Source organism: Muntiacus reevesi, chromosome 9, assembly GCF_963930625.1.
Source record: "Muntiacus reevesi chromosome 9, mMunRee1.1, whole genome shotgun sequence".
Lineage (NCBI taxonomy): Eukaryota > Metazoa > Chordata > Mammalia > Artiodactyla > Cervidae > Muntiacus > Muntiacus reevesi.
The window spans coordinates 17,683,211-17,710,200 of record NC_089257.1 but is presented as its reverse complement, the minus strand read 5'-3'; the positions used below and the strand labels follow the sequence as shown (position 1 = coordinate 17,710,200).

General features: G+C 52.5%; 1 protein-coding gene and 1 non-coding gene across 6 annotated transcripts in view; one reads left to right on the top strand and one right to left on the bottom strand.

The window, feature by feature from the left end:
- The first annotated feature begins 11,549 nt into the window (after nt 1-11,549).
- The window catches only part of CD82 (CD82 molecule), a 55,135-nt gene continuing 39,694 nt past the window's right edge, over nt 11,550-26,990 (top strand). For 2 of the 5 annotated variants that reach the window (XM_065944074.1, XM_065944077.1), the window contains exon 1: nt 11,928-12,089. The gene's annotated coding sequence lies outside the window, so the exon portion shown is untranslated. Of the gene's footprint in view, nt 11,669-11,927; nt 12,090-12,193; nt 12,460-26,990 lie in introns of those variants that run through there. The other 3 variants (XM_065944075.1, XM_065944073.1, XM_065944076.1) reach the window with 3 other exon arrangements.
- On the bottom strand, nt 14,709-14,831 carry LOC136176141 (small nucleolar RNA SNORA61). Its single transcript, XR_010664517.1, has one exon. It is a non-coding gene; the product is annotated as a small nucleolar RNA SNORA61 (small nucleolar RNA).

Sequence of the window (26,990 nt, the reverse complement as noted above, 5' to 3'; positions counted from 1 at the left end):
AATAGAGGAAAACAATAGAATGGGATAGACTAGAGATCTCTTCAAGACAATTAGAGATACCAAGGAAACATTTCACGCAAAGATGGGCACAATAAAGGATGGAAATGGTATGGACCTAACAGAAGCAGAAGATATTAAGAAGAGGTGGCAAGAATACACAGAGGAACTGTACAAAAAAGATCTTCACGACCCAGATAATCATGATGGTGTAATCACTCACCTAGAGCCAGACATCCTGCAGTGAGAAGTCAAGAGGGTCTTAGGAAGCACCACTATGAACAAAGTTGATGCAGGTGATGGAATTCCAGTTGAGCTCTTTCAAACCCTAAAAAATGATGCTGTGAAAGTGCTGCACTCAATATGCCAGCAAATTTGGAAAACTCAGCAGTGGCCACAGGACTGGAAAAGGTCAGTTTTCATTCCAATCCCCAAGAAAGGCAATGCCAAAGAATGTTCAAACTACCACGCAATTGCACTCATCTCATATGCCAGCAAACTGAAACTCAAACTGAAGTCACTCAGTCATGTCCGACTCTGTGACCCCATGGACATGAGGCTCCTCCATCCGTGGGATTTTCCAGGCAAGAGTACTGGAGTGGGGTGCCATTTCCACCAGCAAAGTAATGCTCAGGATTCTCCAAGTCAGGCTTCAGCAGTACGTGAACCAAGAACTTCCAGATGTTCAAACAGGATTTAGAAAAGGCAGAGGAACCAGAGATTAAATTGCTGACATCCACTGGATCATAGAAAAAGCATGAGAATTCTAGAAAAACATCTACTTCTGCTTCAATGATTATGCTAAAGCCTTTGACTGTGGGATCACAACAAACTGTGGAACATTCTTCAAAAGATGTGAATACCAGACCACCTCAATTGCCTCCTGCAAAACCGGTATGCAAGTTAAGAAGCAACAGATAGAACCAGACATGGAACAACGGGCTGGTTCAAAATTGGGAAAGGAGTACATCAAGGCTGTATATAGTCACCCTGCTTATTTAACTTATATGTAGAGTACATCATGAGAAACGCTGGACTGGATGAAGCACAAGCTGAAATCAAGATTGCCGGGAGAAATATCAATAACCTCAGATACGTAGACGACACCACCCTTATGGCAGAAAGTGAAGAGGAACTAAAGAGCCTCTTGATGAAGGTGAAAGAGGAGAAAAAACTGGCTTAAAATTCAACATTCAAAAAACTAATATCATGACATACTGTCCCATCACTTCATGGCAAATAGATGGGAAAACAATGGAAACAGTGACAGACTTTATTTTCTTGGGATCCAAAATTACTGCATATGGTGACTGTAGACTAGATAGCATATTAAAAAGCAGAAACATTACTTTGCCAACAAAGGTCCCTACAGTCAAAGCTATGGTTTTTCCAGTAGTCATGTTTGGATGTGAGAATTGGACTATAAAGAAAGCTGAGTGTTGAAGAATTGATGCTTTTGAACTGTGGTGTTGGAGAAGACACTTGAGAGTCCCTTGGACTGCAAGGAGATCCAATAAGTCCATCCTAAAGGAAATCAATCCTGAATATTCATTGGAGAGACTGATGTTGAAGCTGAGACTCCAGTACTTTGGCCATCTGATGCAAAGAACTGACTCATTGGAAAAGACCCTGATGCTGGACAAGATTGAAGGTGGGAGAAGTGGACAACAGAGGATGAGATGGTTGGATGGCATCACCAACTCAACGGATGTGAGTTTGAGCAAGCTCTGAGGTTGGTGATGGACAGGGAAGCCTGGTGTGCTGCAGTCCATGGGGTCGCAAAGAGTTAGACACAACTGAGTGACTGAACTGAGCTGAACTGATCTTGACTTGTTCCTGGCTTTGCCACTCGCAGCTGCGAGATCTTATTTATTACATGTAATTAAACACACGAGCCTTAGTTTCTGTCTCCATAAAACAGGGGTGGTAATTGTCCCTACCTCTGAGGGTGAGTGTGAAGATAAGATGAGATAATGTCCGGAGCTTGGTATGTGGTACACCCTACATGAGCAGGAGCTGCAGTGGACACTTGTCATATTCACAGCCACCCTGTATCATTTGGATAATCTTTCTATACTGGAAGAATTTCCCACATTACAGGTTCTGCCTCCCAGAGTGAACATCAGAACTCTTAATTCCCAGCCTTTCTGGAAGCCTGCAGGCCAATGGCCTTCGGGCCTTAGGTCTGACACTCACTCATAGACTTGCATTCGGAGGGAACAGGCTCCGCGAGGAGCTTCTGTATTTCGCTGTTGTGATGGAGGTGGTGGGCTCCCAAGGGCCTGCAGTTCCTGGGGCAGAGGGGTATCAGGTGGAGGATGCGATGGTGACAGTTGCCTTATTAGGCCAGTGCTGCTGCATGGTCTGGGCTTCCCTGATGGCTGGGTGGGTAAAGAATTCACCTGCAGCGCATGCAGGAGACACAGGAGATGCGGGTTAGGTCCCTGGATCAGGAAGATCTCCCGGAGGGGCATACGGCAATCCACTCCAGTAATTCTCACCTGAAAAAAATCCATGGACAGTGGAGCCTGTCAGGCTGTGGTCCACAGGGTCACAAAGAGTCAGATACGACTGAGCAACTAAGCAAGCAGAAGCACGCAGTGTAGTTTGAGGCCTTATTCCTGGAAACTGAGCTTAATTAAGCCTGAATCTCTAGCTAAGCCCAAATCCACTCAACAATTTAGGGGGATTTGCAAGTGCTGTTTAGTAAATTTTTCTGCGTGAACAACTAGACTTGACTTCCTGTGCCTTCAATGCCTCAGTCGGTAGGTCAGTTCAGTCGCTCAGTCGTGTCCGACTCTTTGCAACTCCATGGACTGCAGCACGCCAGGCCTCCCTGTCCATCACCATCTACCGGAATTTACTCAAACTCATGTCCATCACATCGGTGATGCCATCCAACCATCTCATCCTCTGTCGTCCCCTTCTCCTCCTGCCTTCAATCTTTCCCAGCATCAGGGTCTTTTCCAGTGAGTCAGCTCTTAGCATCAGGTGGCCACAGTATTGGAGTTTCAGCTTCAACATCAGTCCTTCCAATGAACACCCAGGACTGATCTCCTTTAGGATGGACTGGTTGGATCTCCTTGCAGTCCAAGGGTTCTCCAACACCACAGTTCAAAAGCATCAATTCTTCGGTGCTCAGATTTCTTTATAGTCCAACTCTCACATCCATACATGACCACTGGAAAAACCATAGCCTTGACTAGACGGACCTTTGTTGGCAAAGTAAAGTTTCTGCTTTTTAATATGCTATCTAGGTTGGTCATAACTTTCCTTCCTAGGAGTAAACGTCTTTTAATTTCATGGCTGCAGTCACCATCTGCAGTGATTTTGGAGCCCCAAAAATAAAGTCTGACACTGTTTCCACTGTCTCCCCATCTATTTGCCATGAAGTGATGGGACCGGATGCCATGATCTTAGTTTTCTGAATGTTGAGATTTAAGCCAACTTTTTCACTGTCCTCTTTCACTTTCATCAAGACGCTTTTTAGTTCTTCACTTTCTGCCATAAGGGTGGTGTCATCTGCATAACTGAGGTTATTGATATTTCTCCCGACAATCTTGATTCCAGTTTGTGCATCATCCAGCCCAGCGTTTCTCATGATGTACTCTGCATATAAGTTAAACAAGCAGGGTGACAACATATAACCTTGACGTACTCCTTTTCCTATTTGAAACCAGTCTGTTGTTCTGTGTCTAGTTCTAACTGTTGCTTCCTGACCTGCGTACAGGTTTTGCAGGAGGCAGGCCATGTGGTCTGGTATTCCCATCTCTTTCAGAATTTTCCTCCACGGAAGACACTTAAACAGTGCTGTCTCGGTCTCTGTGGGGTCTCTGGGTCCTGTGCGCACACGGTTTGTTTGAGCCTCTGAGCCTCTCCGTCGGGTATGGGGTTTGATTCTAAATGTGATTTCACCCCTCCTACTGTCTTGCTGGAGCTTCTCTGCTCTTGGACGTGGGGTATCTCCCCCATACAATGCCTACTGTGATATTATTTCATTGCCTACTCAATATCATTTCAATGCCTACCAAATATTTTTTCATCACCATTATTAAACAAGAGTCATCGATCTTCAGGGCCTTCAGACACCCGGAGGCACTGCAGGCCAGCTGACACTGGCTCCCACATCCCACGCGAGTTTCTGCGTCTGCGCTGGGTGAGGAATCTGCAGCTGGAACCTCCTAAGGAGCCTGATTCCACACCCGCCCTTGCCTGGCCCTCATGTCGGGCCTCCACTCTGCTCCTGGGAGCCTGAACTGACCGGAGGCCCAGGGTGGAGGCTGGGGACCCTAGCCTCTCACCGCACCCCCAGCCTTTCCTCTCCAAGCGTCTCTTGATTGGTTGCACTGAGAGCTACAGACACCAGAGGGCGCTAAATGCTCGTTTCAGAGGGAAGCCTGGGGAAGTGTTTTTGTTTTGTTTTCGTTTTAATTCCTACGTGGCTGCTAGTGAAAGCAATGACTTGGAGACGACTAACGAGTCCATCTTAACGCCCTACTGTAGCAAATGTTGCATGAACCTTGTCTGCAGCTTACAGATGAGGGAACAGACCCAGACAAGTGAAGATGCATGCTTAAGGTCATCTGGTGAGAAAGTTATCAGGGCAGGGATCCGAGCTTAAACAATCTCTCACAGAGGAGCAGTGTGCTAACACTGCAGCCTTCGTAGGAGGGTCCTGGAGTGAAGGGAAGAAAGTCCGTGGTGTCTTCTGGCAGAGGTCTGTGAGGCGGTGCTAGTACTCAGCTCTCGGTACGAACAGAGATTCCACCAGCCTGTGTTGAGCCCAGGCCTTGCAAGCTCAGCTGCCCACAGCAACCAGGCAGCTCACAGAAATGAGGCGAGCAAGTCAGGTAGGCAATAGGGAGAGGTGGGGACTGTGGTCAGCTGGGGGTGTACGTTACAAACAAAGGGGGTGTCATACTCAGGTCCACTAGCTATTGCCCTATCAGAAGGCACATCAGGGTGCTCTGGACTTTTCTGTTTCTTTCATCAGAAGTTGTACATCTAAATATTGTGAAATCCCCAATGATGAAATGTTCATGACAAATGCAAATTTTTTTTTCTCAATTCAATTCTCTGAGCTTTGGTGTCCTCAGCTTTACAATGGAGGAGACTCTCTACACCCTTGGCTTTTGAGGGGCACGGGAGTATTCTTTTTGGCCTTGCACCTACTTTAGGGAAGGATCTCACACTGGTCTTGTGCAGCTCCACCCAATGGCAGGTGAGAGCTGCCATTTCTGGTCCCCTTTTGGTAGTAGTTCCCCATCCATCTCCCCATCCAGGGGTGGAGGCATATTTAAAGACACTGAAATAGGGTTGTCCAGAGGAGCCTTCTCCGTTTTCTGCTTTTCTACTCTTCTCTGTGGGTACAGAGGCCATGAGAGATGGTCTCCAACAGGATCTACTGTGGTTCCAGGAGAAAATAATAAGGTTGACAATTTGTTGATTTTTATGTTTGCGTATCTTGAATATTTTAAATGATTTTTTTAAATCTTGTTTTTTAAAATTTTGATTTTGCATGCAGTTCAAAATATGCCAAATGGTAGCCAGGTGCTACCATTTATTTACTTATATTATTTATAATTGAGATGCCTACATCTCGATTTTTATTTATAACAGAAATGCTACCATTTATTTATAATATATATAATCAAGAGGCATACATCTCAACATTTATTTAGAATCAAGACGCATACATCTCAATTATTAATAAATAAACACATACATTGGCATGTGGGCTCATGACTGTTTGGGGTGCCCAACCCCTGCCATGGGGTTGACCTGATGCCCGAAAGTGGAAAACGACAGATGTAACAGGGAATTGTGGATGGGAGACATCCTTTAACAGTTTCAAACAGTTGCCCAAGTGCCACAGGTGTTTTTTTAAAAAAAAAAAACCTTAACTTTGTAAGAAAAGCACTACACGAACGCTAGTTATCAAATGAGTTGAACATACTCACAGCCGTTTTTAACTTGCCTGGTGCATGGTAAGAGCTTACGTTAAAAACGGAGGCTCTGGAGTCAATGTTGCGATCGTTCTTGGTGCTGTCGGGCACCCCTGCCCTGGTTTCTGGGTCAGCTTCCCAAATGTGCTGAAAGCCCCATGAGGCCAGGGCTGTATGGGATTAAGCCTCAGACCTTCAGATGGAGTAAGGGGCAGGGTGGGATCCAAGCAGGGGTCTAAATGATCTTTGTTAAAGGGCTGAGACAGAAAATTAAAGAACGAAAAGAAAGCAACCAATGGCTCAGTCCCTTTGTTGGGAACTTGGGGCTTCCCTTGTGGCTCAGCTGGTAAAGAATCTGCCTGCAGTGAGGGAGACATGGGTTCAATCCCTGGGTTGGGAAGATCCCCTGGAGAAGGGAAAGGCTACCCACTCCAGTATTCTGGCCTGGAGAATTCCATGGACTATATAAGCCGTGGGGTTGCTTAGAGTCAGACTGAGCGACTTTCACTTTCACTTTGGGTCCTGTCCCCGCTCTAACCCAGCTACAAGTGGCTTAGAGCTTAGATCCTCATCCAGTCCTTCAGAGAAGAAAGTAAAGGCCTTGGCCCTGTGGAGCCCATTCAAATGCAGGCATTACCATGCTCAACCATAGACTCAGGCTTCAGAAATTGCTACTGACCACTTCCTGGCCCGAGACTCAGGAAGAGGACACAGTAAGGAGCAGGTGTGTGTCAAGCAAGGGTGGCGCCCAGCTCCCTGGAGACCAGCATTTTTTCTGCTTCTCAGGCAGGAAGGTGGGTGTTTTTAAGGCCCCGGGGGGAGCTCTTTGATTCAGGGTGAGCCTTCGGAGATGGACCAGGTGGCCAACATCTGGGTGTCTGAGGCCTGCCCAGCTTGGGTCTTTCCCATTGGAGTCAGCTTCTTGCAACTGAAAACTGGGTTGGCTATAAACTCTCACTTCTTTTTCCTCTGTCACTTACTAATTGTATGACCCTGAGCTGGTTACTTACCTCCTCAGGGCCTCCATTTCCCTATCTTAGAAATGGGAATCGTAATAGTATGTACGTCCCAGGATTATTGTTACGAGGATCCAATGGTTGCTATTTGAGTTTAGAACTTTATAAGACATGGTTACAGGTTGAAGTTCTGAGGACTCTGAAGAAGGACGATCCTAAACAACCCAAACACTCAAGACTAAGTGTCCGTTGCCAGAATTCTGATTTGCTTGTGCACAAATGGTTGTGTGAGCACATATTGGGCACCTTTTCCCTTAAATCAGCTTAGTTTGGACTCAGTTCCCACCAGAGGACTTTCTACTACAGTCGTTCTGAGGTCCTGCTCGAGACAGATTGTATTTTTCAGATTGATTCTCCGGCCAACAGGAATACCTGCAACAATATTTTCTGTCCTGCAAGCGCTTCTAGAACACTGCAACCCCTCATAGAGAGAAGGAGACTATGCCCCTTCCCTTGAACCAGGTGGACCTTTGCCTCTACTAATAGGAGGGCCTCCCAGGTGGCGCTAGTGGTAAAGGACTTGCCTGCCAAGGCAGGAGACGCAAGAGACGTGGGTTCAATCCCTGGGTGGGGAAGATCCCCTGGAGCTGGGCATGGCAACCCACTCTGGTATTCTTGCCTGGAGAATCCCATGGACAGAGGAGCCTGGCAGGCTACAGTCCATAGGGTCTCAAAGAGCTGGACACGACTGAAGCAACTTAGCATGCACACACCGCTAATAGAATACAAAGGAAGTCATGCGACATGATTTCTGAGGCTAGGTCGTTAAACACCACAAAATGTCACATGCTTCTATCTTGATCTCTGTTAGCTCTTGAAACCCAGCCATCTTGCTGTGAGGAGGCCCCAGCAGCCCGCCAGACCTCATGCAGAGGAACAGGTCCCCAGCTCTAGCTGAGCTCCCAGCCGACAGCCGGTGCCAAGTTGCTAGCCAGCTGGGTGAGTGCGCCATCTTGGAAATGGATCCTTAACTTCCAGTTGAATAGGTTGATATCGCGTAGAGCAGAGAGAAGCCTTCCCTATGGAACCAACTCCAAACGGCAGATTCGTGGGCTGAATAAATGATTGGTGGTTTGTTACACAACAATCAGAAACAGATGTACCTCTTGCCCTCCATCTTCCCCCCACCCCCTGCAACCCCCAGAGCTGTAAAATGTCTTGGGCACTTACCTAGGCCCAGGCATCACTGAGACCCTGACATCCATGCTCTTGCACCACCCAAGGACCTTCAGATCTCCTGCTCTGCAGCTCTTGAGCCACCTCTGGAGTGGAGAATCTTTTGAGAGGCTGAAAACTCCACAACCACACCCTTTGGAAGTCTTGCCATAACCACCATCTCCCCTGCCTCCAAGTTGGTCATCTGCAGGCTTGCCTCAAGTCTTTCTAGAGTGGGTTTTCTTGCTCCTTTTCCTGCCTCCAGAACTCGCGGCTTCACCTCTGAAATGGATTGGAGAATTTCCCAAAAGATTTCTATCTGTAATTTCTCACTAGAGGTGGCTCAGTTCTCCGCCAGGAAAAATGCCCGAGGCAAGTTATGACAAAGGCTGACTCTGGCTGGAAGGAAATGCTGGAAAACCAACCCAACTTGATATTTCATTAAATAACTGAGACATGCATATATTCAATGACTGTCCCTTAAGCTTCCAGTGTGTGCCTGGAATTATGCTAGGTGCTGGGAAGACCAGGCTGAACGACAGTGCCACTCATCACCCTGGACAGGCGGCCACCTGTATCTACCCAGAGCCTGCACCCCAACACCTCCTCTATCATGCTTCAGGTATCTAAAACCTAGATAACGCTGCCTAAATGGCCCAAGCATAGTTTTAGGAGTTATATGAGCAACTTCTCCAGGTCCATCCAGGGGGACAGCATGCCCCTCATGCACCCCTAGAGGTGTGACTAGTGGTAGCTTAGGGAAGTTGTGTAGACAGAGTTTGGGTCCGGGGGCTGGGGTGTTCACAGGCCGGAGTCCTAGGCTACTTGTGACACAGGGCAGAGATGGCGCTAGGAAGAGAACTGGGGTGGGTGGCAGCGAGGGCTTGGGTCAGGGCCGACTTATTCCACATCACCACGTTCCTGCACAGAATTCCAAAGAGTACAAGGATTCTAAATTTAATATGGTCTTAGGGTCATTGCAAAGAATATTTCTCAAGGCAGAAGAACAGACATGTCTTATTTTCAGTTCAGTTCAGTCGCTCAGTCATGTCTGACTCTGTGACCCCATAGACTGCGGCACGCCAGGCCTTACCCTGTCCATCAACAACTCCCAGAACTTACTCAAACTCACGTCCATTGAGTCAGTGATGCCCTCCAACCATCTCATCCTCTGTCATCCCCTTCTCCTCCTGCCTTCAATCTTTCCCAGCATCAGGATCTTTTCAAATGAGTCAGCTCTTCATATCAGGTGGCAAAGTATTGTGAGTTTCAGCTTCAACATCAGTCCTTCCAATGAAGGACTGATTCCCTTAGGATTGATTTCCTTCAGGATGGACTGGTTGGATCTCCTTGCAGTCCAAGGGACTCTTGAGAGTCTTCTTCAAACACTACAGTCTGTTAAATGTTTAGATACAAGGTATATGGGCCTTGATTTTCACTATCAACATGTCAAGGTAGGTCTGTGGAATAGGACCAGTGCCCCCGGCCAGAATTCCTACAGGAGTCACTCTTCCATGGGTTGCAGAGGATGGTGGGGGGAGTCTGGGTAGAGATTCCAGAAGCTGCCTGCAGACTGCCCTCCATGTTGCCACTGCTGTCTCCATCTCTAATCTGGAGTGACAGAGACAGGAAGGGGTAGCAGATGGACAAATGTGATCTCATGCCTGCCTGGAGGAAGGGGGTAGGGTAGGACGATGGAATCCAGCTGTTTAGCCACCTGCCAATCACCAACACCCCCAGCTTGAGGGGAGGGGATCTGAAGCAGGGTAGGAAAGGAAGGTACTTTATGCCCATTTTGCAGGGATTGGCTAGGGTGGGGAGCGGCAATCCAGCCCAAGGCAGAATAGCACCATGGTTCTCAATGTGTGGTCCGTGGACCAGCAGCATCAGTATCTCCCAGGGCTTTTTAGGCTATTGGAACCTGCAGGAAAAGTGGTATCCTTCTGTAGGAAGGACAACACTATGGGGCATTTCTAGGCTTAGAGGACTCCCCAACCCCACTCCTCCAGCTTGATGTGGAGATGCTATGAAGGAGACTTTTTACTAGAAAGGGGACAGTTATTTATTGAGCAGGCAGGGTATCTAAGAGTGGCCACACACTTCATGGGCATTGCCACATTTAATCCTCAACGGCCACCCTCAAGACTGTTCCCATGATTTTCCCTTCCAAGGGCTCGGTCTAGAGAGGTTAATTAAGCACCTTCCTTGCTTTGCCTTGGGTCACAGGCTCCCAGGAGCCTCCCTGGTCTGTGTGATTCTCACATCACGCTAACTTCACCTTTACGCTGAACAGCGGTTCTCGTGTGACTTAGAATCTCCCTGAAGCCTTGTTAAAGCAAACTTGCTAGGCTCACACCTCAGTTTCTTATTCAGTAGACCTGAGATGGGGCCCCCAAACACACGTTGCTAACAAGTTCCCAGATGCTGCTGCTGGTCTGAGGACTGTGCTTCGGGAGCTACCTTGCTGGGCAGGGATCCAGCTCCCCAGCCTACTCCACCCATGCAACACCAGCATAATCATACCCTCCCCACAATGGTGTCCTTGTGAGATGTCAGTGAGATAATGCGAGCGAAAGAGCTTTGTCAGCAGGACAGGTCAAAGGCTCTAGTCATGACACAGGGACCCAAGACTGGCGATGGGATGCAAGTGGGGGTGCCACAGCCATCTGGAGATCTTTTGCCGCCCATCTTAACTCTGAGCCACTTCTTCTCCAGGGAGAAAGCCACCTTCTTTTTCTCTGCCTCTCCCTGCCACCCAGCTCATCAACCCACGCCTCCTCCCCTTACCTCCGGCAGCCTGCTAGAACTGTCTCAGTAGCTGGTTGGTCTGGGCTACTTCTCCAGGGGCCAGTCCAGACAAGCTGGTGCAGCATCAAGCCTTATGATTCACGGCCCTGGGGCTGGGTCCTGCTCACCACCCGTGTGAGACTCAGGAGGCCCGTGACTTCCCTTCTCTAAGCCTCAGGTTGCTCATCGGTAAAATGGGCGCAACATCTGGCCAGAGCTCTGTGAACTCAACGGCCAGTCCTTGTAAAGTACTCTTCTTAAGCCAGAGTTTGGCATAGAGCCTGGTCCACGGCGAGAGTTCAATCCGTGGTGGCTGTTAGTATTTTCAAACAGTGCCTGGGTCCAAGCTACGTCTTGATAGAGGCCCGGACTTGGAACGCAAACCGCTCCCACGCCGCCGTTTCCCCGTTGCACCCGGATACACCCGCCCTGGAATGCCAAGCGTGGGGGGGAAGGCGCCCGGAGGCGTGCCTGACCCGGGTAGGGTTGCCAAGGCAGAGCTGGATTAGAGAAGCGGTGAAGCGAGGGAAGGGGCGTTCCTGGGGAGTGGCCTCTTCCCAGGCGGGCTGGCGGAGGGGGACAGAGGCCCGGAGCTGAGGGAGGCAGAGGCAGGGATGCTGGGAGGACCTTCCAGCGGCCTGGGAGGAGCCTGGAAAGGTTGAGGAAGGCTGAGGAGGGGGCGGGACCGTTAGGTCGCGCTGAGACTGGGGGCTTCCCACCCAGCCCGGGCTGGAGCTCGGGGCCTGGGTCAGAGAGAGCTTTATCCAGGCAAGGCCCAGGGGCTGGAGGTGGGGTGGGGTAGGCCTAGGGAGGGCCCCATCCCCGGGGTGACCGTGGGGGCGGGGTCGACCGGGAGTGTTTTGGGGGGGAGCCGTAAGAGGGGCGGGGCAAGGGGCACAGCTCCACCCGCCCCAGGGCCCGAGGATGGGGGAAGGCCTGGCTCCCGCAGAGCCTGGGGGCGGGGCTGGGGCCCCGTCCGGAGGCCGAGAGGGCGTGTCCAGGGGCGTGTCCTCTGGAGGGGGCGGGGCCAGGCTGAGGCCGTTGAGTTCCCCGAAGACCGCCGGGAGGGGGACTGACGATCGAGCGACTGAACCCGGCGCTGCGCGGTCGGACGCGGAGGACTGGGGCGCGAGCGGGCGACTCGTGGGCTTGCAGCGCCGAGCAAAAAAAACAAAAGCAGAGGCGGCAGGTGAGAAGCGGGTGGGGGAGGCCCTCCGGCAAACCACGAACAAGGTTAGTCTTCGCCCCCAACTTCCAGAGCCCGCTCGGGGCAGCTTTCTCGGAACAAGTGACAGGTCGGGCCGCGAAGGCAAGCTGGTGGTTGATTGAGAAGGAACTTAAGTTGCCAAGCCCTGACCGCCACCCCCCCTCCCAGTTCTCCGGCTCCGCCGCGCACCAGCTGTGTGACCCCAGGCGCGTCCCCCCACTAACCGGCTTTGGACCTCTCGGGTTCCGGTGCAAGGAGGGGCTGGACCCAGGTGGACTCCGTGTTCCCACTGCCCTTTCTCGCTGGAAACCCTCGGAAGGTGAGGCCGGCAAGTGAGAGCGGACTGCAACAGGTATTTGAGATCGCGTCACCCAGACTACAGTCTGTTTCCCTGTAGAGTGGCACTGAGCAAAGAGAATTTCTCTGCGAGCTTGAAGCGCATTGCTGGAAGGGTCGCACTCGTTCCTCCGATGGGACTTGAAGTCACAGGCCTGGGAAAGTTGGGGGGCCGAGGGGGCGTGGTGACCCAAGTCGGGGAGGTCTCAGCCTCCCCTTACCCCACCCCTGAGAGCCCAGTAAGACGTGGGGTGGGAAACTCAGCCGGACTTTGCCCTCCCCCTCTCCTCAGGGCTTTTCCAGGTGAGCTGGCTTGGGAGGCCCCTGGCGGAAGCTAGGGGACAAGTCCTTATCTGGGTTAGTGGGGAAGGCAAAACTCCACCAAACGTTGGGCCCAAAGTCAAGCCCAGAGCTTGGGGCTCTTGCTGCATGCCAAGTTCCTTCTTGGGCTGCAGGTTTCTGTCCCTGGTGGCGGGCGGTAGGTGCTCTGCGTTGGGCCAGAGTAGCTGGTTCGGTGGTCAAGGAGTTGGGACCGCATTGGTTTGGATTCCAGTCACTTTTCATGCTTCAGTTTCCTCATCTGTAAAATGGGCATGGTGATGATACGCAACAGTAGTGGTGGTGGTCGTTGTTTAGCCGTTAAGTTGTGTCCGACTCTGTGGACTGTAGCCCGCCAGGCTCCTCTGTCCATGGAATTTCCCAGGCAAGAATACTGGAATGGGTTGCCATTTCCTTCTCCAGGGGATCTTCCCGATGACCCAGGAATCGAACTTGCGACTCCTGCATTGGCAGGCGGCTTCTTCACCGCTGAGCCACCTGGCAGGGAGGACTTAATACAATAATGTGTATACAGTGCTTAGCAAGGCGCCAGGCACCCAGGGAGCCCTCCCTGCGTGACAGCTGCTCTGATGTGGATGGGCAGGTGATAGACTGGCTTCCTGCCTGGGAATGAGACTGTTTTTGGAGGGCTGGCTGAAGCTCTTCCTGACCTTGTGAGAGCCAAGACTCGCCACCTGCCACCGACAACACTCTGTCCATTTTGGGGTTGGGGGGAGGTGTCATCTAGGCCAAAGACTGGCTGAGTTTTGGGTAATACTCTTGCAGTCGTTAGGTGTCTGGTTAAATAAGCCCCCAAATGTTTACTTAACATCTATTATATATCAGATGGAGCTAGGTGATGTGATGCAGAAATGAACTAGCCTTCGGGTTCTGCACTCATTTTGAGTTGCTCCCAGTGGGGTCCCTATCCTCACCATGCCTCTGCTGGAGAAGATAGCTCACACCCAGAGCTCAAGGCCAGATGAGATGTCATGGATGTGGAACTGCTCTGGTGGCCAGAATCCAGCTCTTCCATTGCATGCTGGGCTCAGGGTGGAGGTGAGGGGCAGTGTGTGCACCTTTTATCTGTTTGATCAGGGTTGGGCCCTGAAGGTGACTGACTCCTCGCCTCTCCTGGCGAGATGAGCCCTATACTTTGGAACCAGCTTGAAAAGCCCTTCTGGAGAAGGGGACAGCAACCCACTCCGGTGTTCCAGCCTGGAGAGTCTCATGGACAGAGGAGCCTTACAGGCTACAACCCATGAGGTCACAAGAGTTGGGCACGACTTAAACCACCATGGGACAGAGTCTGATTGAGGGCTGTTAATTATGTGGAGGGGACAGCATGTGTAGGTACGGGAGGGGTGGTGCCCAAGAGAGGTGGGACCCTAGAGAAACCAGGGCAGGGGGTGACGGGGTGACGGGGCTTCCTGGAGTTGTCGAGACTTGAACAGGACTTTCTGCCTGCGCTCCCAAGTCCTGCTTGGGCTTAGATCAACGTGGGGCCCCAGACTCCCTCTCTAAGCTTTTGAGTGGCATAAGATTTAAGAGTTTGGTGTGGTGGGGAGGGAGAGGGGCCTGTAGGTGTTGCCTGTGTGGTGGGGGGACAGGGAAGAGACGTTCCTTTCCAACAGTGCTTAGTAAGCATCTAGGGGAAAGTCCTCCCACCACCCCTCCAGCCCGTGTGATGAATGATGGATGATGACATGCTGACCCCATCCTTAGTTGCTTACAATCTGGTAAAGAACTTGGACAAGGGAACTCTGATAGGAGACAGACGAAGAGTCAAAGGGATCTTCAGGAAAGTTTCTGGAACAGGTGAAGTCTTGGGTGGGCCTTAAGGATCTCGAAGGTTTCAGCATCCACAGCTAAGGCTGTGTTTTGGGTAGAGGGGAATGCCTCGAGGAAGGTAAAGGGGTCAGCATGTTCAGGGGAAGTTTTTTTCAACCTTGTTTGAAAGTAGCCCACATGCTATGCAGCAGATCCTATAAGCACAACTTCAGTACCACTGTGCCTCCTTTTATGACCACCAAGATCAGGCTTCAGATTTGATGGAAAATGGAAGAGGGGTCAGGGAATGTTGAAGAAACTGCTCGCTTGATCAGGTCTGACTGAAGAGTTGAGACTCGGCCGGAATGGGAAGGGGGAATGGTCGGTTGCCTCAACTCGTGGAGGACTTTGAATGCCAAGATGAGATGTTTGGATTTGCTTTATAGACCTTGAGGGCTGCTAAAGATTTTCGAGCAGGGGAGTGACCTCGTCAGAGTGGCGCTTTAGGATGGACAGTCTGCCAGATGTGTTGGGGTTCAGGACCCAGCGATCAAGGGAGAATGAGCCGATGGCTGGCGGTAGTGATGAGGAAGGATGGGCCACAGGGGCTTCGGGGAGGTCTGGGGCTGGGGTGGGGGGGGGCACAGTCAGAGGGGAGGGACGAGCGAGTGTCCCAGGATGTGCCCTGTGTTTCTTTCTATCCCAGCCTAGATCGAAGAGCATGGCAGGCACTCAGGAAGGTGGTTGGGTTGGGCTGGGTGGGTAGGGACGCCGGGAGGGTGATGAGTGCTACAGAGTGATAGGGAGGGAGTCGCCCAAGAAGGCTCTGTGTTTGCCCATGCAGGACAGGCGTCTGGGGGGGAGTGGAGGGAACGTGAGCCAGTCATCAGGGGGCAGGGGCTGGAGAGCTGGCTGGCTGGAAAGAAGTGCCTGCAGTCCCTCCCCTCCTCGTCCAGCCTAGGGAGGGCTGGGGTGAAAGGTGAGCCAGTGGGAGCACACATTTCTCACATCACAGGGGGATTTTTTTGGTTCCTCCAGGGCTCCTCTGAAGTTTTGGCAGTGTGGGGCAGTCCCCTCTCTCTTGAGACTTCAGAGTTTTGAACCACTGCCTGGAAGCTCCTCCCCACCTTCTCACCCCCCAACCCTGGGGACGCAGCCCCTGTCCCCCTCTGAGACCCAGACAGCCCCTCCCGGCGCAGAGGGGGGCAGCCCCAAGCCCCAAGCATTCCTTTTGAGTTGTAGCATCTGGGGCCCGCTGGCACCTTGTGGTTTTGGCTTGGCCTTGACCCCTCTCTCCAAATCTTTAAACCCACTTTCTCCACCCCACGGGGAACTCAGGGGGCGGTTACAATTTCACCGAGAGCATCAAAGGGTCAGGAGTTGGCTGTGTGAGAGGCAGGCAGGAGGGAAGAGCCTGGGCCCCTCTCTAGGACAGGCTAGGGCCGGGGTGTGGTGGGGGGCCAGTTTAATCTCAGCAGGAACTGTCCTGCCCACTGGCTTCCCCTCCCGTAAGCCTGGCTCTGAGGAACCAGGAGGGAAGCCCAGAGGTAAACATGGGCTGAGCGTCCTGCTACGCCGGCTTCCCTCTTCCCCTCAACGGCTGCTGCTGCCTGGGAGGAGGCCAGCCGCAGGCCCAGGGCCTCTGTGACGGGCCCACTTGGTGTCTGAGGGCTGCCTGGTTCCTAACTCATCCCTGGGGTTCCCCCGACACCGTGGTTTTCCTGTGAGCAGCAGATTCACTCCGGGCTGACCTGGAGAGGCAGTTGAGGGGAGGGAAGAGGCCTGCAGTCTGCGTCTTAGACTTTGTCCTGGTTCCTCTGTGTGACTTTTCAGAAGTTCCTTCTCCTCTCTGGGCTATCCTTTCCTGCTCTGCTAATGACTTATTCTTTACTTGGCTCTCAGGAAGTTCTGTAACACCAGACACTTGTAAAGTAGGGTACATGTGAGTGTGCGCGCGCGCGCACACACACACACACACACACACACACACACACACACAACACAGGGTTGGTACAGAGTGGAACTGGGCAACTCTCAAACACACGGCAATCGATCCCACTTCCTAGCCTTGCCTACTACCTCTGACCTGAAGCACCCTTGCTTCTTTCTGCCTGTCCACAGATTAGGAATATAGACCAGCATGGTGGTGAAGAACTGGAGCCGAAGTTTTGGTCCTGCCCGTCCCTAGCTACGTGACCCTTTCTGAGCCTCAGTTTCTGAATCTGTATATTGGAGATAATAATGCTTACTACTTCATAGGGTGACATGAGGATAAAACAAAAAAAGCTGCACGTGAAGCGCTTAGCAATTTTCTGCCTGCACATGGTGAACCCTCCCTCAACGAGAGCATCCACTGCCCTTATTTTCTACATCTGGCCAGTCTTTCCAGGCTGTACCAGGCTGCTCCTCAGGCCCCCGGAAGCATTCACCAGAGCCCCAGGCTTCCGAACAGGCCCTCTGTGCCCCCCCAGCGTTCGTGTGCACGTGCCCCAAGACACCAGTCATCTCCACCCATGTGATGTCCTTTCTGGGGGTCGCTGGGTTTCCCCAGCGTGACGCTAAGCTTCCTGAGGGAAAGTGGGTCTCCACGTCAGTGGCAGACTTCCTTCGAAACCCTTCCTTGCCCTTCCCTTCTTCCCTCCGTGCTGGTCTACATGGGGCCCTCACCTCTCTGCTGCTGTCTGGCCTCACATGGAGTGTCCCTGGGAAGCCTCCCAGTCAGGGAAGGCCCCGTCCATCTCTGTGTCCCAGCTGAGGCCCAAAGCCTGGCCCACAGCGGGCACTCAGGAATGGAGGTTGAATGAGTGAGTGATTCTCCTCAGGGTGGCCCAGTGGGACCCAGTTTGAGCCAGATCCTCGGTGACTCCTGGGCAAGGGTGGGGCCGGGACGCGGGGTCTCATGCCCCTGCCTTGCCCTTCAGGACTGTCCACCCCGGGCCTGGAACTGGGGTCCAGGGAGGTGGGGACAGGGTGGCTGTTGCTTCAGCCCGGGCTTCAGCTTCCCTTGTGAGGCCCGGCCTTTCCCCTCCTGAGAGGGGAAGAGCCCAACTTCCTCCAGCCCCAGGCTGGGGGGACATCTCTGGCCTTTAGTGAACCCTGACTCAGCCAGAAAAGCCACCTTCAAGTCAGCAGTTATTTGTGCCAGGTGCCCCTGTCCTGTGAGGCGCAGGCTCAGGGCTGGGGGATGGGAAGATGCCCTCCCAGACCCCTGCTCCCCCCAACATTGTCCCCGGAGACCACCCGGTGGGGAGCTCTGAGAGGCCTGTCTGCTCTCCCTCTGGCTTCTTTCCTGACTTCTTTCTTTGCCTTTCTCTGGGCCCCACCCCTGACGTTCCCTGCTGTGTTGAGGGGTGATCCAGGATGGGAGTTGCTGAGGATTCTAGACCTGGGTTCATAGCACCCATGCAGAAAAGTGGATGAAGTGCTGGAAACGGGACGTTAGGAAGCCCAGGTTTGGTTCCTGGCTCTGCTGTGAAGTGTCAGCGGGCTACACTTGTTAAGTGGTCCAGGGGGCTGGTCCCCTAGGCCAGTTCTCTTGCTTCTCAGGCAGTAAATGCTCCAGAAGCCTGCCAGAGGTCCAGCTAGCCTCAGCCCAGGACAGTGGAGAAGGAACCATAGGCAACATCGTGGACTCTGGAATCGGACTATCGTTTCTGCTTCTGCTGTTTACCTGCGGGGTGTGAGCTTAGGCACACCCTAAGGGTCTTAACCCCTCTGCCCATCCGTTTCAGCATCTAAAATGTAGACAGTTGTAGTATTTATTTCATAGCGTTGCTTGAGAATGATACGAGTCAGGGCATGTGAAGCCTGTGTGATACGTGCCTGGCACACAGCGAGTGCTTTATATTACTATGTTTCAGCTGTTTGGGGTAATGCTGCTATTACTCATGTGCTTGTGCTCAATCGCTTCAGTCATGTCTGACTCTTTGCGACCCCAGGGACTGTAGCCCGCTAGGCTCCTCTGTCCATGGAATTTTCCAGGCAAGAATACTGGAGCGAGTTGCCATGTCCCACTCTGGGGAATCTTCCCGACCCAGGGATTGGACCCACGTCTCTTGCGTCTCCTGCCTAGGCAAGTGGACCCTCTACCATTGTGCCTCCTGGTAAGCCCCTAGGGAGCAGGATTTAAGTCTTTGGGGGCAGTCTTTGGTGAATGGCTTGAGTCTGGGAATCTGGAGGCCTGGGTTCTGATCCCAGCTCATCCTTTACTTGCCCTGTGGTCTTGGGCAAGGGATAGCCCTTCTCTGGCTGCAAAACTCTTATTATCATACATTTGGCTGCACTTGGCTTTTGTAAGAGAAGCCCATGCGATATCACAGTGGGGAGCTGCAGGGTTTTATTTAGGGAAAGGGCTTGTGGTTGCCCACCCTGTTCTCCTGCTCCGAAACAGTCATTGGAGGTGGTCTGGCCCCCACAGTGTCATAGAGACACACCAGAAACAGAATGACCGGGTGCCCCCCCCCCACATGACTGCATTCAACAAAGCTAAAAAGCAGATGAATACATTTATATACAACATAATAATGGGATTATCTAAATCAAATTACAGGCTTTTTTTTTTTTTGCTTTTCCCCATTTTCTGACTCTTCTGCAATAAACCCTCATTATTTTTATGCTCAAGAAAGAAAGAACACACTTACACAATAAAACTCTCAAAAAATGTACTATACATATTTAAACAGAAATGCATTATGTGAACTTGGGGATCACATTGAGGGTTTTGTTGTTGTTAATAAATCATATTTATTTCAAAAGGGGGTGGGGTGTTGGTTTGAAATGAATGTCAATTTGTCAAGCCTCAAAAGACTGAGGGAGTGTCTGTGGAGGAAGCCAAGAGTCAGGCCTGTGCGCGAGCCCACTCCAGCCTGCATCGTGTGGACACGCCCCGAGTGCTGCCAGGGGTTGAGAAAGCATTTCCACAGTCCTTCATTCCAGAGGGCTGACTTTCCTCACTCGTCAAATAGGTATGATAATAATAGCAAACAATTCAGAGCGATGCTGTGAAGGTTACAGGAGCTTCACACTTCAAGTTTCGAGGGAAGCCCTCTCCTTCTGAATTTGGAACCAAGTGAAAAGCGCAGTTGACAAAGATGGAGCTGCAAAGGAAGGCAGGAAAACGTGGCTTTAGATCTGGTGCCCGGAGGGCTGACTAACTCTCTTCCCTGGAACTGGCAGAGTTACGCGTCCGGTCACAGGAAGCTCTGAACAGGAGCCAGCCTCTCTGCAAGAGCTGGTAGTGTACAGGGGAGTAGCCCAGGCGGAATGCTCCCAGCAGGCAACCTGGTTCACGGAGAAGGGGAGACCCCCACTGAGCCTATGGCGTAATCTCCGAGATGAACCAATCAGACGAGCCGCTGCTGGGGGTCCTGGCCTGAAGCGAAGAAGTGGGTGGGGCCAGGCCTCCGGTGCTCAGCCTGCACGGGTGTTCAGGGAAACAGGTGGAGAGAAGAACATGTGTTCCGCCTCAAACCTACAGGGCGCTTCTAATGATACCTGGTAGGCAAACACTGATTAATGTTCATTTGACGTTGCTGACATTAATGTTGGCAATGAGTAATTCTACTACCGAGGCTGGAAAATCACTCTCCCACTCACTGTCTTAGGAGATGGAATATGAGAATGCCGTTGCAATGGGACACGATGAGACGTCCTTACGTATAAAGGAAACAGAAACTCAGTGGGGGTGGATATGACGGCTTTGTCTGAGATCTCGCCGCAAGTGAGTGGGTGACCAGCCCTGGGTCACCGTCGGGCACGTAGGCAGAGAGGCCTCCGTGGCCTGACCCCTGGCTTCTCTGAACTCACGGCTGCAGGAGGCCATGTCCGAGGCTCTCCGATGCCCCTCTGAGCCCTTCTCTCACCACTTTCAGTGAGGATTAAATGAGATCATAGTTCTGGGTGAAACAGTGGTGGGCCCAGCACAGAATGCACCCTCCTTTCAAGCCAGAGGATGATGAGGGTGATAGTGACGAATGAAGGCTGCCCTTGCCACCCCTAGGAAATAACAGAGTCCTCCTTCCCCAAAGACTGGGGTCCCTGATCTGGAGCGAAGGAGTTTTCTGGGGCTATTTGGAAATCTGGGGTCAGGAGGGCCTTGGGCCTCTATGGGCTCAGTCTTCCATCAGACTGTCCGAGCCCAGCCTCCACCTGCGTGTGCTTTTGGCCAAGAGCGAGGGCAAAGCTGGGGGCTTGTGACTAAATTCACAAGATCATATAATGCTGTCTTGTGAGCGGCATTATAGTTCCCTGAGTCAACCTATCTGCCCCGTCTGATCCCTTGGACAACATTCAGCCTTTGCTTGCACACCTCAAGGCTTGGAGAACTCACTGCCTTTCATCTCTGGACAGATTGGACTCTTAAAAAATATCGTGTAGAATTTGAACAAACCTATCCTCCCTTCCATCTGTTGGTCCTGATCATGGTTGTGGGGACCACTTGGGGACCATGCGGAGTATGAATACTCCCTGAGTGTGTGTGGGGGGGGGTGGTAACCAAGCCTCCCTTATAGCACCCTCCCCCTCTGCCCCCAGGTCAGTGATTCTGATGAAGGGAAGAGACATTTCTATCAACTTTTTATTGTTGTTTATTTTTACTAATTTTTATAGGAGTGTTGTTGATTTTACAATGTTAATTTCTGATGTATAGCAAAGTGAATCAGCTGTATATATAATCCAATATCCATTCTTTTTAGATTGTTTTCCCGTATAGGTCATTACAGAGTATTGAGTAGAGTTCCCCGTGCTACACAGTAGGTGCTTATTAGTTACCTATTTTATATATAATAGTGTGTGTATAACAATCCCAATCCATTTCTGTCATTTAAAAAAAAAAAAAAGCCCTTCATCTCTGCCTGAACTAATGGGCCCTTTAAAAAAAAAAAAAACATTTTCTAATTACTGAAGAAATAGTTTTGTGGAAAAAGTTTGAGGGTGAAGAACAGATGCGAAGGAGGAAATAACTGCTCAGAGATAAGTCCTGAGAAGGGCTTGGTATTCACACACACACACACACACACACACACGATTGGGATCTCACATATGAACCACTTCCTGTGCTGTTGCTTTTAGGTTAACACTGTAAAAGGAGGATTTTTCCATGCTATTCAATATTCTTCCACAGCGGGTTTCCCAGCTCCATAGCATCACACCACGTGGATCTGCCGTGACCCAGTTAAACATTCCCCTGCTGATACACATTTAGGCCGTTTTGAATTTTTCATTCGTGCCCACATTGCCATGGTGACCACCTTGTCCATGTGTCTGTTTTGTTCTCAACTTGAGTGATCTTCACAGACTGAATTTTTCAAAGTGGCTTTCCTGTCAGATGATTTTTAAATTCAAGGTCTGAGGACCAGATTCTCAGGGAAAACCCTCTCTGTGATATGTACCAGGGTGTATGTCCCCCCTCCACCAACATTTAGCTCCAGGTCTCCTGAGGGGGACTTCCCTCGTAGCTCAGTTGATAAAGAATCCGCCTGCAATGCAGGAGACCCAGGTTCGATTCCTGCGTCGGGCAGATCCCCTGGAGAAGGAAATGGCCACCCACTCCAATATTCCAGCCTGGAGAGTCCCATGGACAGAGGAGCCCGGCAGGCTTCAATTGATGGGATCACAAGAGTCAGGCACGATTTAGCGACTAAACTGCCACCACCTGAGGGGAGAGGCACTGTCTGTCCCTCGGTGCTGAGCAGGCTCACGGAGGGAAGCGGGCAGGCTCTTGGGGCATGTATGTGGAACAGTCAGTCAGAGACGCAGAGAAAGACAGATACGAAAGAGCTTTTCCTCTATGACTGCAGTCTGACTTTTGACCCTCCTGTCGGGGAGCCTGGCGTGTCATTAACTAATTATGGGATCTTTACTATTTAATGACCTCTCTCCATGGTGACTCCTTCCCAACAGCCTGCTGGGAGTCAGGGAATGGGAGATGAGTCTGTGGGAGGAAGTTTCTCTGGTATAGGAGGCAGGTCACGGGGTGTTGCAATGGTTCTCAAACCCTGACGTACATCAGAGTCTCCTGGAGGGTTTGTTAAAATGCAGATCGTACAGTTTCTGGTTCCGTCCGTCTGGGGTGCAGCCTAGGGATGTGTATCACTGACATGTTCCCGGGACGTGCCGCTGCTCTTGGTGTGGGATCATAGTCTGAGAATAATGGAGTAGTGGGTTAGGGCAGAGAAGGCTCTGCAGTGAATTTCAGCTCCTGGGGTTGCTGCCGGTAGGAACCTTGGCTTCTTTAACAAAGGCTGGTGTGAGATCTGAACTCAGCTTGCCCCTGCCCCTAGCTCATCACCCTTCTCCAGAATGCACTATTACATAACTGTGTGCAAGAGGAGAAGATACTCACCACCATCCCCACTTTATGAAAAGGAAAACTGAGGCTCTGACAGGTGACCTGATAGGTCCAAGGAGAGCCACCAGGAGGCGCTCTAATTTAGGACCCCTGACGTCATCTTTCCATGCTCCTCCTGAATACCCACCCCCCTCCCCCAAAAATGCGCATGCTGTCTGTGGGCTTCCCCGCGCAGGGGTCGTGCAGGAGCAGAGATGCAGTCCCTGGGCCCTGTGCCCGCCCTGGGGGACTGACTCCACGTGAGGGGATGGGCAGCCAGGTTCCCCCACATCGTCTCTGAGCCAGCGTCTTGCTCCACATCTTACCCCCACTGACCATCCAGTAATGTGACCTCCTGCCGAGATCTCGTGTCCTCCAGCCAGTTTATGTTCCCAGTTATGGTTCTGGGCCGCTCCTCTGGGAGGCTGAAAACTTTTCTCTGGTTGAGCCCGGGCGCTGTCTGGCAGGCACAGCAGAGGAAGGGGAGAGAGCCCCATGTGATGTGTACCAGGCCTGGCCCTGGACACTTTGCAGCCATGCTGTCAGGTCACCCTCCCACCAGGCCCCTCCTACCAGTAGAGGTTATCATCACACACACACACACACACACACACACACACACACCCATTTACAGATGAGGGAACTGAAGCTCCCAGGGCTGGAACGACTTGTCCAAGATCACAGCTGGAGGCGGCAGAGCAGGACTTTCATTTCCAAACCCCAAGGCTGGGCCCCCTGGTCTGGAGTGGGAGCAGGTCCTGGAAGGAGCTGGGATGTGGGGGACACAGCCTGTGCCCCACCCACCTCCCATGCAAAGAAGGTCAGCCCGAGCGACGGGGCTCCCCGGGGACTTGGGGTCTTGCAGTGAGAGGACTCTGGCCCAGCCAGCAGGAGCCATAGTTCAAATCATGTTCAGGTGCCCCCTGGCTGTGTGACTGTGGCAAGTCACCCTCTGCCTTGGGGCACCTGGTCTTCATTTCTCATGATGATACCTTATGCTTTATAGCTTTTAGCAGAGGGCGTTTTCTCATCTGCTTACTCCTGCAAGCCTCCCAGCCCCTTATGAAACAAGCAGGGGGTGGTGAGTACTGGGCCCATTTCACAGACCATGTCAGAGGCGGTAAGTGAGATGCCCAGGATCCGATGGCTAAGGAGGGCCTTGAGCCAGGACTTGAACCCATGTTGTCTTTGCTTCCCATCTTGATCCTGGTCCAGCACCCCAGCTGCCTCCTAAGTAAGAAGGGAGAACTCTGGGCTCCTTCTGTTCTCAGCTCAGGATTGTGGGTCCCAGGACTCCTAGTTGGGCTGTTGCCTCTTGGGTGACAGGGGCCCAGGACTCCAGGAAAGGCTGGCCAGAGATCCTCGCTCTGGGCTGGGAACCATGGAGAAGGAAGATAGGGCTGTCCAGGCTACCCCTGTTACGGGTTCCTGCCCAGGCCCAGGCATGTGAGGTTCCTGGTGGACAGGGGGCGGTCTGGCCAAGGTCCTCCTCCCACTTCAACCCCTGGTCTCCCTGAGGACTGTACCTGCCCTCCAGATACACCATGCAGAATTCTCCAGATCTCAGGACTCAGCTCCCCTGCCCTCTGGTTCTGCCTGAATGCCTTCAGCTCCTCCTCTCTCCTGGTCTGAGTCTTCCTCATTCCCTCCAGACCCAACTCCCAGCCACCTTCTTCCCTGTGGCCAAGCCAGCTTCGCTGTCTCAGGTTCTGTCCTGCGGGTGAGCTGCCTCACAGGATTAGTTAATGCTCCAAGGTGGCAATGAGGGCAGCGACCGGCTGCTGTGGGCCCGAGCCGCCGGGGGTCTGCGAGCGCTGGGGACAGCCGAGCCACCCATGGTCAGCCTCAGACCTGCTTCTCTCATAGTTTGCCACCATGAGCAAGTCACTTCTCTTCTCTGGCCACTGGCTTCCCTCCAAAACTAGAACGCCATCTTCCTCACCGGTCACTGTGAGGCTGGCATGAGATGCAATGGATCAAACAATGACCGCTGATGTCCAGTGAGTTTGAGGCTCTCGGGAGACGCTGGCCACTCTCCTTTCCCTGCAGTCAGCTTGGGTTTCATTCCTCCTCCACCACCCAGCCCAGGGGCTGGATGTCTGGTTGGGCCTTGGTGTCAGGCCTGAACTCTATCTGCTCAGGATGGGGGGTGTTCTCGGCAGATAACAGGATGATTGGGCAGACAGAATCAGCTCCCAACAGGCTCTGCCAGCTCCACATTGTGACCCTGGGCACGGTACCTCTTGAGCCTCAGTTTCCAGGCCTATGGAAGGGGCGCACACCTATGACCTGTGTTCCCAGGGTCACACGGGGCCTCGTGGGAGAGTTGGAGGAGTAGGGGTGGGAATTCAGGTGGCCTGAAGCGCTGTGTTCTTCCTCCCAGGAGCCTGGAGTCTGGCCAGTCACAGTTCATTTCCATGTCCACTTTCCTCCTGCGACACAAACAGTCCCCGTTCCCTCTGGCCCCCCGGAGGCTGGCCAGGCTGCTGTGTTCCTGGCTCTGGGCCTGGTGTGCAGGGTCGCCAGCCCTCGGGGCTCCTTTCTCCCTGGGCAGCCCAGGGAGCCGGCCCAGGCCTGAAGCCCCGCCTGACGGGAGGAGGGTCCCTGTGCTGAGAATTTCGGAACCCCGTGCCTGGTCCCTGTGGCTCACGGCGGGCACAGACCCTAGCAGCAAGCCCCTTTCCTTTCTACTTCTGTCCGTCTGTCTGTCTGTATACCCTCCTCCTCCCAACTCCGTGTGGCCCAGAACCTTCTCACAGTGATAATCATCGCCATACTTCCCTTGATTGTGCGAGAGCATTTTTATTCCCAAGCCTGTCTCCTCCCTGTAAGGCAGGAGTGCACTGCGGTTATCCGAGGCAGGGTGGGGGGGGACTCTTCAAAGCCCGCACTGGGGCCTCATGAGCTGTCCACCCAGCCTCAGTGGGCCTTTGTGTCTTGGCTGCATTCTGCCGCAGGCGTGCCCCCGGAGTCGGGAGTGGGAAGTGGGTTGTGAGAAGGTGAGGGTGGCAGAGCCCTAGATCTCCAGGGTCGGGGTGGCAGGGACCCTGCTTTGGGGGCTAGCAGAGGGACTATCCCCAGGGCTGAGGCGGGACAGCTGAGGTTGATGGAGAGGAATGAGTGTGGAGCTGGCTGGGCTTTCGTCTTTCCTCCCCAGGGCCCGAGCCGGGGAGATTCCAGGGGGCTGTTTGGGACCTGGGTGCTCATTTTGGTGGCTTAGGTGCTGCTGCCTGAGGTCCCTCATCCGGCTTCAGCTCCTTTAGGCCTGGGAGTGAGTCCAGCACCTCTCTGGTGATAAAGGCCCAGGCTGCTCAGGAATCAGCATGCGTGTGTCTGTGTGCACCTGTGTGTCTGTGTGCCTGTGTCTCTGTGTGTGTCTGTGTGTGTGTCCCTGTGTGTCTGTGTGCCTGTGTCTCTGTGTGTGTCTGTGTGTGTGTCCCTGTGTGTCTGTGTGTCTGTGTGCCTGTGTCTCTGTGTGTGTCTGTGTGTGTGTGTGTGTCTGTGTGTGTGTGTGTCTCTGTGTGTGTGTCTGTGTGTGTGTGTGTCTGTCTATGTGTGTCTGTGTGCGTGTGTGTCTGTGTGTGTGTGTCTGTGTGTGTCTGTGTGTATATATGTCTGTGTGTGTGTGTGTGTGTTTGTCTCTGTGTGTGTGTCTGTGTGTATATATGTCTGTGTGTGTGTGTGTGTGTTTGTCTCTGTGTGTCTCTGTGTATATATGTCTGTGTGTGTGTCTGTGTGTCTGTGTGTGTGTGTGTGTGTGTGTGTGTGTGTGTAGGAAGAGGGGGGTGCCTGTCCAGGCACCGCTTGGCACTCGCTGAATCTGCGGGAGGCCGAGGCTGAGAAGAGCGGGCTGAGGAGGGAATGGGCCTTGGTTGAAGGGTTGAAGGCCGGGGGGAGAAGGGTGGTGCGGGCTGGTCCATCCAGGAGGCCGCAGCGGGAGGCAGGGCTCTCAGCGACAGAGGGTCTGTCTGTCCTTCTCCGCCTGTCTTTCTCTCTCTCTCTTTCCATCCCTGCCTGTCTCCCTCTCCCGCCTCTCTTTTTACCTCCCCTGCCACCCGTGCCCCACCAGTCTCCTGTGCCTCTGAAGCCAGGGCATCTCTGGAGGGCCTAGCAGGGGCTGAGGGGCCACCCTG